We start from the raw sequence: 13,199 nt of genomic DNA, 5'->3' as shown, positions 1-13,199 counted from the left end.
TTAAAGAGGGTTGCACCTGTATTCTTTACTACTCCAAAATAGGAGGAGGCAAAGAATATCTATGAGCGTCCATTTTACGTGGATGTGGAAAAGTCCCATACAGTCTTTGAGTGAGGAGATCATCCTCTGAGGGTGAATACACATACAGATGTCAACACTCTTGAGTAATTCCCTCTGCTCTCCTGCCATGGTCAGAGAGAGTACCCTGAACCCCTGTCTTTTTAAAAGGGTCCTCTCCTGGGGTGCCTGGGTGGCTCAGTCAGTTAAGCACCTAGGTCTTGACTTCAGCTCAGGTTACCATCCCAGGGTCATGGGATCAAGCCTCATGGGATCAAGTTTCACACTGAGTGTGGAACCTGCTTGGGATTCATTCTCTCTCTCTCTGTCTCTCTCTCTCTCTGTCTGTCTCTCTCTCTCTCTCTCTCTCTCTCTCTCTCTCTCCTCCTCCCTGCTTGTGCTCTCTCTGTCTCTCTCTCTCTCAATGAATGAATGAATAAATAAATAAATAAATAAACAAATAAATAAAATTATAAAGAAAATAAAAGGATTGTCTCCTTCTTCACCCCTTCCTCAGAAACCCTGACCTCCCTTCACTAGATCACGCTGATATGGCACTATGGCTCTCTCACCAATATCAGTGACCAAGACTTCTGCACCTCTCTAAGGCTTTCAGCACTTCGAGAGAAATAATAAAGTATAAAAAGGATGTGTTTATTTTCTTTTTGCCCCACACCCCCTCTGACCCAGAGGACTGCCACCTTATTGTCCTCAGAGTCATTTGCAAATGGACTGGGATGTACATGACCAAAGAGGGGAGGATGAGAGAAGAAAAAATTATAGGAACTTGAAACAGGGCTCAGTTTTCATCTGTGAAATAGGTTAAGAAATCTAGAATTGGAACACTGGGTGTCTGCATTTCCTCCGGCGCTTCTCTAGCTGAAGTTTTCTGTAAGAGGAGAAAATGGGAAAATGTATCAAGCCCCAGTGTGAATTGGTTGTTATTCCTACTTAAACTTCATGATAACCCTGCAATACAGATCTCTATCCCCATTTTGCAGCTGAGGACCCTGAAGCTCAGAGATACACAGAACGTTCCCAAGGTTTGGGTGTTTGGACATGAGCCAAGTCCCATGTGACTCCAATTCTGCTTTGCTCCTGACCCCCTTCCTCCCTCCCAGTCCCATGACGGCATTTCCTTTATTTTCTGTGGAATAGTTTTCAGAAGAGGGGCTGTGACAGTCTGTGGGTACATCAGAGTTTGACAGAGACCAGTCAGAGACTATCCTTCTAAGTTCTAGCCATGCCTCATTCTCTACCTCAGAGGTAGCTCTTGGGGCACAGGAGAAAGTTCTAGATTTTCCTTATTCTCTGTCGGCTGGGTCCTTTGTTTCCTCGTTACCATGGGCCAACAAAACCACCACCATCTTCTACCCTAACACCCGTTAGTAACCATTTGCTTACCACTTTCAACAATAAAGAGGTACAAATAAAGGTTTAGGTAGCACATCAAAAAGAACTTCCTGACTCTGAGGCTCTGGGACATATAGATGGGAAAGTCAAAAAGGCTCTTGTGTCCCCCTTTCCAGGAAAGCTTTAAGGAAAAGGGCCACCCTGCCTGGCCTACTTGGGCCGGGTACAGTTCTGCCCGGAGGCAGGGGAGGCTCGCGATGACCTCCAGAGGGCCCTGGCAGCCTGGGAGGCAGGGGCCCACAGTAAGCTGCCTGCCGCTTGGCCGCAGATGTTCGCTGTCATAAATCAGTCAGTGCATCTGTTTGCTGTGCCGCTTGTTTAAAGAGCGAGCCGTTTGCTAATTGAAAACTAAAAGATCCATCCGTGTCACTCACAGCCAGCATGAAATCCACTCAGCCATGCAAGATTGGGGTAAAAGTGGCAGCACAGCACTATGGGGCCCTTGGGTTGGTGCTCCCCGTGGTGGTCATGTTGCTCCCCTTCTGCCTCCTGACTGAGCGAGGCTATTCTCCCCACAGCAGAACAGCCAGGGGGTATCCATATTACAGTTTGTCTCATACTTCCTCATCTATTATCCTCAATGCTGCCCACAAAGAATGGTATTCGTAGCCCCAATTTGAAGATGGAGAATCTGAGGCAAAGAGATAGCAAACTACATAGCCAAAGTCACACAACTGGTATGTGACAGAGGCAGGACACCAGTCTAGGTCCCCTGACTACTCAGGAGAGGGGTGGCTATCCACTGGGCGGCTCTATCCCTGGACCAATAGAGGTGCTGAGCTGGAAGGCACCAAGTCCTTCCTTAAGTGGATTAAACCTTGGAAAGAATGGCCTAGGGGTAGACCAGGGGGAACACTGAGATTTCAACAATATCTGCAATGTCTCGTTGCTTTAAAAGCAAATACAGCAAAATGTGGGGATTCCTGATGGCTAGACTATCTCCCTATGAAGACTGCAAAGGGATGGGGGCCAGACCAGATGCGCAAGGTAGTGCCAATGCCAAAGGCAGGGAGCAGGGGAGGAGGTGCCATGCGCCCACTTATAGCCTCTCCCCTTCCCCAGTTACCTCCAGAGATGGCTGTATTTGAGAAACGTGCTGGTGTGCACCTCTCAGGTGGGGGACTGGCCCAGCCCTGGTTCTCTGTGGTGGAATCTGCAAGGGCACTCCAATTCACTGAGCCTCACTCAGTTCCTCCTAGAGCGATGTAGGTGGGGGTGGGGGTGGGGGTTAGATGAGTGCTCAGGTCCTTCTGCGATCATGTGGGTCATTGGAGGAATACAGACTTAATCTTTGTGTGCCCAGAGTGGCTTGGCTCCAGCAGCAATGGACTCTATGCTATGCACAGTTCTGTACCCATGCTGTTCCTCCTGTGGCGTGCTGTGTGGCCTTCTCCCTGGCTGGAACGGGTATTGCTTCCTCAGTGCCAGTCCCCATGAAGTCTCCCTTGTTTGTGCTCCACGCACCTGGTTAAGCCACCGGTGCTGTAGTGCTATGCTATGTTACAGGTGTTTCCTAGAGGTCTCCACTACCCTGGCAGGATGTGACAACAGGGGCCAGTTTTGATTACTCTTGGAGACCCTGGAATCTGACACAGAGCCTGGCAAACGGAGGACAGTCAAACACTTAATTGCTGAAGACTCCACCTCTGTTTGTATTCAAGGGCAAGCGGAACCCGGAACCCGGAGGCCCCCTTTTGAATTTCCTGTTCAGGTCAACTCCAGGCAGGCTTTCCCCTGAAAGGGTCAAGCAACAGAACTGACTACAGGGCTTCCAAGACCAGAGGTCTGTAAACGGAACCTGGACGGCTTCTCCTTACGCGACTCCCTGGATGGGCTGTGCCTCCTCCAACCTTTATCCTCTGACTTCTCAGAGGGAAATAAGCAGACACTGAAGATGCCTGGTCACCGGCGGCCCTGAATATACAGGGTATCATTCACTTTGGGGGTATGGGGAGACCGCGATGGGCAGTCGATCGCTCAGTTCCCGCCTCAGCAACCACTTGCACCAAAGCCAGGGTGACTGCAACCTCTGCCGGCTCGCTGCTCACAGCAGGCTGGGTCGCACTGAGTCCGCACACCGGCGCGCAGAGTGGCGGGGCGGGGCCTGGCCCAGGGGCGGGGCCCAGGGGCGCCCCGTGGGCCAGGGCGGCCCCGCCCCCCGCCTCCCTCCCGCGCTCCGGTGCTCCCGCGCCGTGAAGCTGTCCAGTCTCAGTGCCGGAACCGGCCGCCTCCCGCGCGCACCGCGCCGCCTCCGCGCCTTGTCCCTGTGCTGCACGCCCGCCCGCGCCCGGCCCCGCCCCGCCCCGCCGCGGCCGGTCCACTGCTCCCCGCGGGCCGGAGCCGGCCAAGCGGCTGCCCGCCGGGGCTCTGAACGGCGCGGCGGGGCCGGGAGCCAGGGACCCGCCGAGGAGAGCGGCGGCCCGGACGGCTGCCGGAGGGGCGGCCGCGCTTGGATGCGGCGGGAGCCGGAAGCCTCGAGCAGCCGGCGCCGTCTCTGCCCCCGGGCGCCCTATGGCTTGAAGGTAAGCGCGCGCACGCTGGAGCGACGGGCGGCCGGGGGCCGAGGCGGGTCGCAGGGAGAGGACGGGGGAGCTCGGAGCGCGGCGCGACTGGGACTAGAAGTTTGTCAGGCCACTCTGGCGCCGTCTGCCTGGGACCGACCCGACTGCGGGCAGGCTCTCCACCGACTCTCCATCGGGCTGCTAGCCCAGGGGGGACAAGAACACAGCGGCTGTCATCCCCTCTGACTCCCTCTTGGCATCCCTTGCACGGCCCGGGCGGGAATCCTCGCTCCGGTCATTAGCGGGCGGTGCGGGGGCAGCCTCCCGCGGAGCGCGGTGAGCCACCCTTGTCGAGCCGGAGCTTCGCAGGGCGGCGGGCTCCCGACGATCTCGGGACGGCACTTTCTGCCCCGCACCCAAGTCCGGGACCCCAGGGCGCGCGGCCAGAGTTTCTGACCTCCAGGGAGAGAGAAGGGTTATTCTTGGCAAGTCTGGATTTGTGCGACCTGAGACTTTTCAGTTTCTAAGGACAAAAGCCAAGGCCGGTTCTGCCCCTCCCCTCCCGCCACCGGTTGTGCCTCTGTCCTTGGTTCTGAATTTACGTTCTTCGCCATCTCTCCGTTTGAGATCCGGTCAAGGAGGGAGGCTGAGCTTTCAGAATCATCTCGACCTGGGAATGGGAGTGACGGTTGGGGCAGTAGTGGAGGGTGACTGTTCGACTCTGGAATGGACCAAGAGCCTCGACAGAGCTGTGTGCGGAGACAAGAGGCAGCTCTAAGAGCCAGACAGAGCAGGTCCCCAACGCTGTCTGCGCGGGCAGCCTGTGAGTGGTTCCTCTTGAAGAGCAGAGGTAAGAGGGTGCGTGTGCGTCTACACAACAGGCTTCGCCATGGATGCAAGTCACAGCACCGCAGCTCTGTAGGGACAAGCCCTTGCTCTCAGCCACAGGGAAGCTGTTTGGGCGAGTGAAGTTTCCCCACCTGGCACCCCACTACTTTATGTGCTGGGGGCTCCCGAAGTTGGTGAGGTACAAGGCACTTTGTGGATCTCTCTCCAGTTCTTTCTGCAGATCCAATCATTTCTGGATTTTGACCAGGATGTAAACCTTTCAGATTAATCCTCACTCTTTCCCAGGAACTAGGTGATCAGTGATTCTTACCCTTCCCCCCCCCCCCCCGCCCCCCACCATGCAAATATTCTGCTTATCCCTGATTCATCCTGCAGCATTAGGACCACTTGAAAAAGAAATCATTCTTTTCATGTTTCTCTCTGTTGGTGCTGTGTTTGATGAGGGTGGGCAGAGAGAGAGAGGCCTTGGTGAATGTGACCAACTGCAAGAGAACTAGTAGGCTGGTTTTCTGGGTCCCAGCCCCCTGCCTTGGACTTCTTTGCTTAGTGTTCAAGATTCCTGGCATATCTGAGGGGGGTGAGTGGAAAGGATGCCACCTCTGAAATCAGACATCGGGTAGGGAAGATATCTGAGAGGGTTACACATAGATCAAGAGCCATGATAACCCCAGCCTTGGTCTCTTGGAGAACACTTTGAGTTCCTTCTACCTTCTTTGCACACCCTGGGGATGAAGGGTGCTTGGAAAATGGGAGATTCTGATTTGTTGTAGAGGTCTGGGGCAGCATTTCTCCAATGGTTGTTCTTTTTTAATGAAGTCCCTGCCTCTGAATCACCTGAAAGCCTAGTTAAAAATGGATTTTTTTTGTTCTTCTCTGAAGGGCTGCTGAATGAGAATCTCAAGCTGAGACCCAAGAATGTATATTTTAACAATATTTCTGGGTGATTCATATGTACGCAGGTTAATAAATCATCTCTCGTAAAAGTTCATACTTCTTTGGCTAGAGGGAGCATGATTAGGTCTTTAATTGACCTCTCTGCCTTCTTCAGTTTATCATGTTAAATTCTTCATGGGTGACACTGCTGATGGAGGGTCCATCCCCCAGATTCAATCCTTTTGCTGAAATAAAGGATGCAGCCCAATCTCCTCTCTGCCAAATCCTCCGGGTTTTTCTTTCTAAAACAGATTTTTGGCCTCTAAAAATCACTGATATGGCTTTAGGTTGACCTGTGTAAACAGTAACTGCCCCCTTCTAAGGGCCAACTCATTATGTTGTTCTTACTCTCCCCTTCTGGGGGAATTATTGTCTTTCATTATGCATGTGCTGTGGTCTGCTAACCCAACTGCTCCTGAAATGCCAAGGAGTGATTAGTTCAGCTTAGTAGCACGTCATGTTCCCCAAGGCTGGTAGCCACTCGTGCCCTGCTGGCAGTGACATATTGGCTCTATTGATTTGGTTCTTGTGCTCTATAAGCTAGCAGGCTTGTAGGGGTGAATAAGGCCAGTAGAGATGCTTGTGGGCTAGTCCATTTTCTACCTTCACCTGAAAGGTTGGATTATTTCTGTCTAGAACATGCAATGATGTAGGGGAATTTGAACTTGAGAGAAACCCTCTGTTCCTCCTCCTACCAGGGGAAACAAAGGGAGCTCATAATCTCATAAAAAAATTTTTTTGGCCTCATATTCACCTGGGATTGATGAAGCTAGACTGGTCTGAGGTCCCTGTTCCGTGGGTAAACATGTATAAGGGGAAAGTCATGTGGACTTGGCCTGGAAAGAGCTGTTTTCGTCTTCCCTGCAAGTGCAAGTCAGATATTGGTGTCGAGGAAGTAGCATGGCTGTGAAAATAACACAGTTTGTGTGGGGTGGGGTGGGGGTTAAGGATAATGAGACTTCCTTGAGCCAATGCTGCCCCTTCTACTGACTCATATTTTCTGACCTTCCAAATCCCATTTCTCCCTTCCTATGAATCTCCAGCAGTGAGGTGTTTTAGCCACTGGTAAAGGAGGGGAGAATCAACACTGAGGTTTTATAATGTCAGAATCCCAAGCCATATCTCCCAGAGTCGGGTTGTCACAGTAACCTGAGATTTGAGGTCTTGAAAATATCTTAGCATGGCTGCCTACTCAGTCCGATTTCTGTGAAGACATAGTTACCAGAACTTTAAACACTTAGGTTATTTGGGCTCCTCAGAGGTCATCCTGGCTGCTCTTGACCCCTAAGCAGGGTAGCTTTTCTCTTAGTCCAGAAGTATGGTGGGCTCTCTCCAGTTACCAAAGTGCTCCCAGAAGGAGTGGCATAAGCTTTCTAGTTCCAAGCCACCAGGACTGGGCTTGGTAACCAGAGCTTCTCCATTCTGCTAGGAGCCTTGCTTAGCAGGAGAGCATCCTGCATCTAGGAGATGCTTGGAAGCCACAGGCAGCAGGAGATGGCACAATGTGGTTCAGATCCTCGGTAGGTACCCTTCCGTGTACATAGCTTCTCTCTCAGCTGAACCCCAGCACCTCATTCCCTCTCACCCCCAGTAGGGACTCTCATGACCCTGAGAGGACTCCAAGATTTGGCTCTGGGGTTCTGTACAAGCTCCAGGATCTCCAGCTCTCCAGGATACTACATGGAACCACCAAAGGTTTGCAGTTTGCTGATTTGCCAGCTCTGGGTGATATTATCTGCAGCCTTTTAAATTACTCTAATAGTGCTAGAATCCAACATGAATACATCCCTGCCTCTCAACTGTCCCTACCACCATTGTCATTGAAGATTTCTTCTTATTTTTTTTTAAACAATAGAATCATATTATTTAAATGCATAGATGTGGAAAATAGCTTGATTATAGTGTCAGTGCATGTGGGTGGAGGAGTAAAACTACGAGATTCACCACTTGGTTTGTTCCCATTTGGGTCCAAAGAAAGGAGCACAACTTGCCCTTCTGGACTGTACATTTCCCCTCTTCTTGTCCTTTTCACCTCAATCTGATAAATGGGTTAAACCAACACCCTTGACAGCTGGGATGCCCCCTGGGAGGGTGCAGCCTCCTCTCTGCCTAGGAGACATGGGAATGTTTCTCTGCAGAGGAGCAGAGGCTCTTGCTGGCTCTGGCTCCAGTGTACAGGGAGGAGCCAGAGATGACGCACTGGGACCTGGGGACTCCCCCCTCCCCTGGGTGGAAGAGGCCATGGTGCTGCAATGTCCCAAATTCAGAGGCCTGGAGGCTGCAGGGGCATCTGAGAGAGTGTGGAGAGGTGTACAGGGATGGGAACCGAGAAGAAGTAAACTCTTCGGGGACCCCCCAGAAAAGGCTGATGTTCAATACGTATGTATTAGACATCAGCTTAGTGTGGTTTGCCCAATTTGTTGTAATCTCATGGCACCTGCAGGGGTTTTCATGTTTTCCAGGAGGAGACAGGGGAATTCTTTGCTGTCTACAGTGATGAGTAGGGGAAGAGGGGAGGACCCCTGGCTTTCCCTGGAGCACTCTGAGTGATGTCAGCCTGCTCCCAGACAGAGAATGATAAGTGAATCCAGGCAGACTCAGCCCCCAGGGGTCCATCAATAGGCCCATAGCCAGCCTGGGCAGACGGGCCTTCCAGGGCGCTGTAGGTCGGCACAGCACAGCAGCCACAGCCCCAAGGACACGCCCCTGCAGATGTCTGGGAGCCAAAATGAGTCCTGGGGCCCATCCATTTGTCACCAGCCTCCTTCAAAACGTGCCTGCCCTTCTCATTTCCACCCCTGCCTTGTTGTCATTGTTTGGATTCTAAGTGGCTCAGCAGGGGAAAGGCATTAGAAATGAAATTATTTTTGTTACACGCTGTATAATTGCCTTCTCTCCTTCCTGTTACCCCAGGCAGCAGCATCACTAGCAATTCCCCGGGAACCCTTGGTCTGGGAAAGTGGCTTACTCACAAGCGTCCTTAAAAGGGCTGCTTTTGACCAGTGGTCCTGCTCGCCAATCTCTCCGTTGCTGGCCCAATCAGCCTAATGGCTAACGTTTATTGTGCACTTGCTGTGTGCAGGGTACTGTGCTGAGCATTTGACATGTGTTTTTTATTTCTTCTCTTCATCTTGCAACAACTCTGGCCACTGTTATGATCCCCCTTTTTACGGAGGAAGAAGTGTGGGCTTAGAGAGATAAGTTGCTTGCACAAGATCACAGGGCTAATAATGTGCAGGGTGGAGATTCAAGGCCAGATTGTTTGATGCTAAAGTAATTGCCCTCTCTGACCTATGGTCATTGGCATACAGAATAAGGAAGGGAAAATAGGTCTAAGAAGGCACTTTCTTTGATAAATTGAAGTGACAGCAAGCTTTGCGTTGGAGACTAGGAAAAGAGGACGTTGCAGAGGGAGAAGAGTGGATAGAATAAGTTCTTGGGATTTTTAAAGTTGAGGACCGTCCAAGAAGTTGTTCTGTGCCTGGGTCTCGCTCCCTTGGGTCAGGTACACTGGGAATGAATCTCAGCAAGCAATGGGAGCAGAGGAGAGGGGGCAGGAGCAGAAAAAGGGAGAGACACCAGAGCCTTCTCACTCAAGGGAGGGCAGGAGAAGGTGTGGACTCATGGAAGGCCTGGCTTCCCTGGAGAAGCTAGGCTGAAACTGGGATGCCATCATTGCTCATCTGTTTGAGGCGTACCAAACTGTTGCCAGAGGATACAACTCAGGCTGCTGCCTCCCTTTAGCCTTTGGTGTTGTTTTCTCACCATATGGGATGAAAACTTGTCATATCTCCAAGACTAAGCTTGAGTTTAGGGCGAGTGGGGAGGAGAGGGATGGCCTGGGGTACTACACTCATGAGCGCTGTCGTAAGGACTAACTGCTCGGTGCTCTTCTGCTGGACAGAGGCCAAAGAGGCCTGGGTGTTCCTGGGCAGGGCAGTTAGTCTGCACATTGGTTTCTTCCCGGACAAAACAAAGGAACTTTTACATGCTGCCTGCTACCTTGGAATGCCTAATTTTCAACAGCACTCCAGGCTCTACTGAAATGACCAGATAATGGGGATCACCTCCCAATAAGCTAGAAGACTTCTAGCCTGTGTAGGTGAACCTCACCATGAATTTTATGAGTGCCACTTAGCAGCGTTTGGTCCTTACTTAAGCCCTTAAAACACAGCATGGTTAAGCCTGTGGGCTTAACCTGTGGATTAAGCCTGTGAGCGAGATTGCCAGAATTTGGATTCCGACTGCAATACTTACTAGCTGTGTTACCTTAGGCAAGTTGGCTGACTGCTGTCAGCTGGGGTTCTCATCTGTACGTGGGGATGTTCATGCTGAGATGGTTGCGTTGCTGTGATTACTTATGGCAGTAGATATAAGACATTGGGAAGAGTCCCTGGCAAAAGTAAGCACAGCGCTCCATAAACGTTAATTGTAATAAGTGTTATTGTAATTATTAAGGAACTGGAAGGGGAGAGTGGCACTGGGTGGCTCAGTTGATGCAGCCTCCAACTTCATTTCAGGTCATGATCTTGCAGTTCGTGGGTTCAAACCCCACGTCAGGCTCTGTGCTAACAGCTCAGAGCCTGGACCCTGCTTCAGATTCTGTGTCTCCCTCTCTCTTTGCCCTTCCCCACTCATGCCCCCCACCCTCTCAAAAATAAAATAAACATTAAAAAAAGTTTTTTAAATAAGAAAATTTAAAATGAAAAAAAGGAACTGGGCGGGGGGAGCATTTTCAGCTGCTTTCCTTTTGCACTCAGTGAGCACCTGGTTTTACATCTCTGAAATTAAGCATATTTCTAAAGCTTTCACAAAATTCAAGCCTATGTTTCTTTCTTACACTCTCCACTTACCTGCCCCACAGTCACTGGCTCTCCTCTGCCAGAAGTTTTTACTCATCTTGAGCAAGAGGAGCTGCACTCACTGGTCCATATGTTATGCTGCGCTCACCACAAGTGCAGCTGTCACCTGTCCTCAGACAACACTGTTACAATACCACTGACCATATTGCCTGTGCTGTACCCTTTGTCCCCACAACTTATTTGTTCCATTACTGGAGGCCTGTGCCTCCCACTCCCCTTCACCCATTCTGCCCATCCCTCCACCCACCTCCCCTCTGGCACCCATCAGTTTATACTTGGTTGGAGCCTTCTTGATTGGTACTGTGACATTGGATGGTGCACTCTGGCAAAGGCCACTTATTATAGAAAATCAAAAATAAGGAGAAAATACTGGTGCACAAGAACACGGAGACTTTTCTTTCTTCTACCCTTGGTTGAGAAGCCCAAAGAACCTCACATTAAGATCCTCAAAGCTACCACAAATACGTGGTGTCCATCTTTTGGGGGTCATTAATGGCAGAGGCAAATGTCACCCACGTTTTGGATGAAGGATGGTCCTGCCTGAGAAAGGGATGTAACTCAATAGCTCTGGCCCTAGGACTCCCTGATCCTGAAAGTTACTCCCTTTCTTTGGCTCTTTTCCTTTTCTGTGAATCCTTCACAGGAGAGGAGTCTTTCCTAATTGATGCATCTATTTCTGGCCAATTAAAAAGGCTTACTATTTAGGGCAGGTAGAGGATTTCAAGGACATCATGGGTGTTCCATTCCCTGGCCATCTTCCTCAGGTCATGGAGTCATTCCTTCTTGGACTCTGAGCTTCCTCAGCTCTTATGTTCATTTATGGCAGGAACAATATGAGAATTGTATTGACAAGCAGGAACTAGCATCTGGGGTCCCAAGCAGAGGATGTCAGGTCCCCTAAAGAAACAATGATATTTCCATACACGTCTTTCCTTGGGGAGTGTATATAACTGAAGGCCTGGATTGCTCTGGATGACTGATGGCACAAAGTCTGCCTTGTCGCCAGTCTTCTTTGGTGAGCTAGAGGGAGGGGGTAGGAAGTGATGAATGCTTTCCATAGATTTGTGTGGTCCTCCATACATTCTGGATCTTTCCTTAGTTACATTCCATCGTGGTCAACCTCCAAGATGGCCCTCAATACTCCCTGTTTTCTGGTATTCATGTTCTTATGTAATCTCCATCTACATTAAATAGGGAAGACCTGTATACCAATAGGATAATGCCTAAATGGCAGATTGTGACTTCTGAGAATATGTCATAATAGGTATTATGACTTCTACCTTATTCTTTCTTGGATCACTCATCCTGGGGAAAACTATCTGCCATGTCATGAGGACACTCAGTAGCCCTATGGAATGTTCTGCATGGCAAGGACCTGAGGCCTCCTACCAAGAGCCATGTGAATGAGCCATCTTGGAAGTAGATCTTTTCTCCCCAGATAAGCCTTCAAATAACTGTGGCCACTTCCAAGGTCTTAACTGCAACCTTCTGAGAGATCTGAGCTAGAACCACTGAATAGAGCTGCCTGAATTCCTGACCCACAGAAACTCATTCAGATAATCAGTTTTTGTTGTGTTAGGTTGCCAAGTTTGGAGATGATTTATTATATAATAGTAGAAAGCTAATAACACACAATGAAATTATTCTCTGTGAAGTTATTCACAATTTTCTTCCGCAGTGACACAGGAGTCCCTTCACTATCCACGTATAAGATGAATTCTTGTGTGGGAGTCAAACGGCTTCTAGTGACCTTCAAGGAGCACCTCTGGTTTTGTTCTGAGATTTCAAAGTCCTCGTGGTTCACACAATACAGTCATGGGCCTCTCAGCCCTCGTCTTACCAGACCAAGCTGTCGATTTCTGTTTTGTCTTCCTGTACTCACTCTTTCCTGAATGTCTTCTGCTGTGGCTGCCATTCCACATGGATTTCAACTTTTCATTCTGTCACTGAACCAAAATTACTGAGCACCTACCGTGTACTAGGCACTCATCTTGGTTGCAAATACATTAATGAAAAAAAAAATGAAAAAGATCCCTGCACTCCTGGAACTTATATTCTAGTGTGAGGAGAAAAATGATACACACTAAATATAAAAAATAAATGAGTGAGTGTGTTAGAAGGCAATAAGTACTTGAGAAAAGAAAAATAAATTGATTAGGGCTCTGGTATATGGCATGTTAAGGGTCTGGAGGAGAGGGAAGTTTGCATGGCCAAATAAGGTGATCGGGATGGATGTCACCGTGAATGTGATACTTGAGGGAAGACTTAAAGAATGTGAGGGAGTGCATTTTGCAGACACCAGAGGGATGAGCATTCAAGGCAGGGATTCATACAGTCTGCATGCATTTTAAAGCCCTTTTAATAGTTGTCTTGTCCCCTATGGAGCAATGGTAATACTTTGGATTTGGAACTCCCTTTTAATTTTCAAAGCCCACGAGGCAATAGTAATATCTTGTATTTGTAAATCACTTTCTCACACCCTATCCCTACTGATCCTTACAACAAGCTACTGAAGTAGCTGTTACAATCTCAATTTTGTAGATGTGGCCCCTGAGGCTCAGAGAGGCTAAGCAAAACGTACTCA

The 13,199-nt window shown here is 49.7% G+C and overlaps 1 protein-coding gene and 1 long non-coding RNA gene across 3 annotated transcripts in view; one reads left to right on the top strand and one right to left on the bottom strand.

Moving 5' to 3' along the window:
* Positions 1-465: 465 nt before the first annotated feature.
* Positions 466-11,822, bottom strand: LOC131486811 (uncharacterized). The gene is made up of 3 exons (XR_009249459.1): positions 11,314-11,822; positions 10,023-10,146; positions 466-946 (listed from the first exon to the last, which is right to left on the bottom strand). It is a non-coding gene; the product is annotated as an uncharacterized LOC131486811 (long non-coding RNA).
* Positions 3,861-13,199, top strand: part of DRD2 (dopamine receptor D2) — a 65,021-nt gene continuing 55,682 nt past the window's right edge. For both annotated transcript variants that reach the window (XM_058686751.1, XM_058686750.1), the window contains exon 1: positions 3,861-3,992. The gene's annotated coding sequence lies outside the window, so the exon portion shown is untranslated. The remainder of the gene's footprint in view (positions 3,993-13,199) is intronic.

Source organism: Neofelis nebulosa, chromosome 10 (assembly GCF_028018385.1).
Source record: "Neofelis nebulosa isolate mNeoNeb1 chromosome 10, mNeoNeb1.pri, whole genome shotgun sequence".
NCBI lineage: Eukaryota > Metazoa > Chordata > Mammalia > Carnivora > Felidae > Neofelis > Neofelis nebulosa.
Note: the sequence above shows the minus strand (reverse complement) of the source record. Positions and strands in the feature narration are given on the sequence as shown.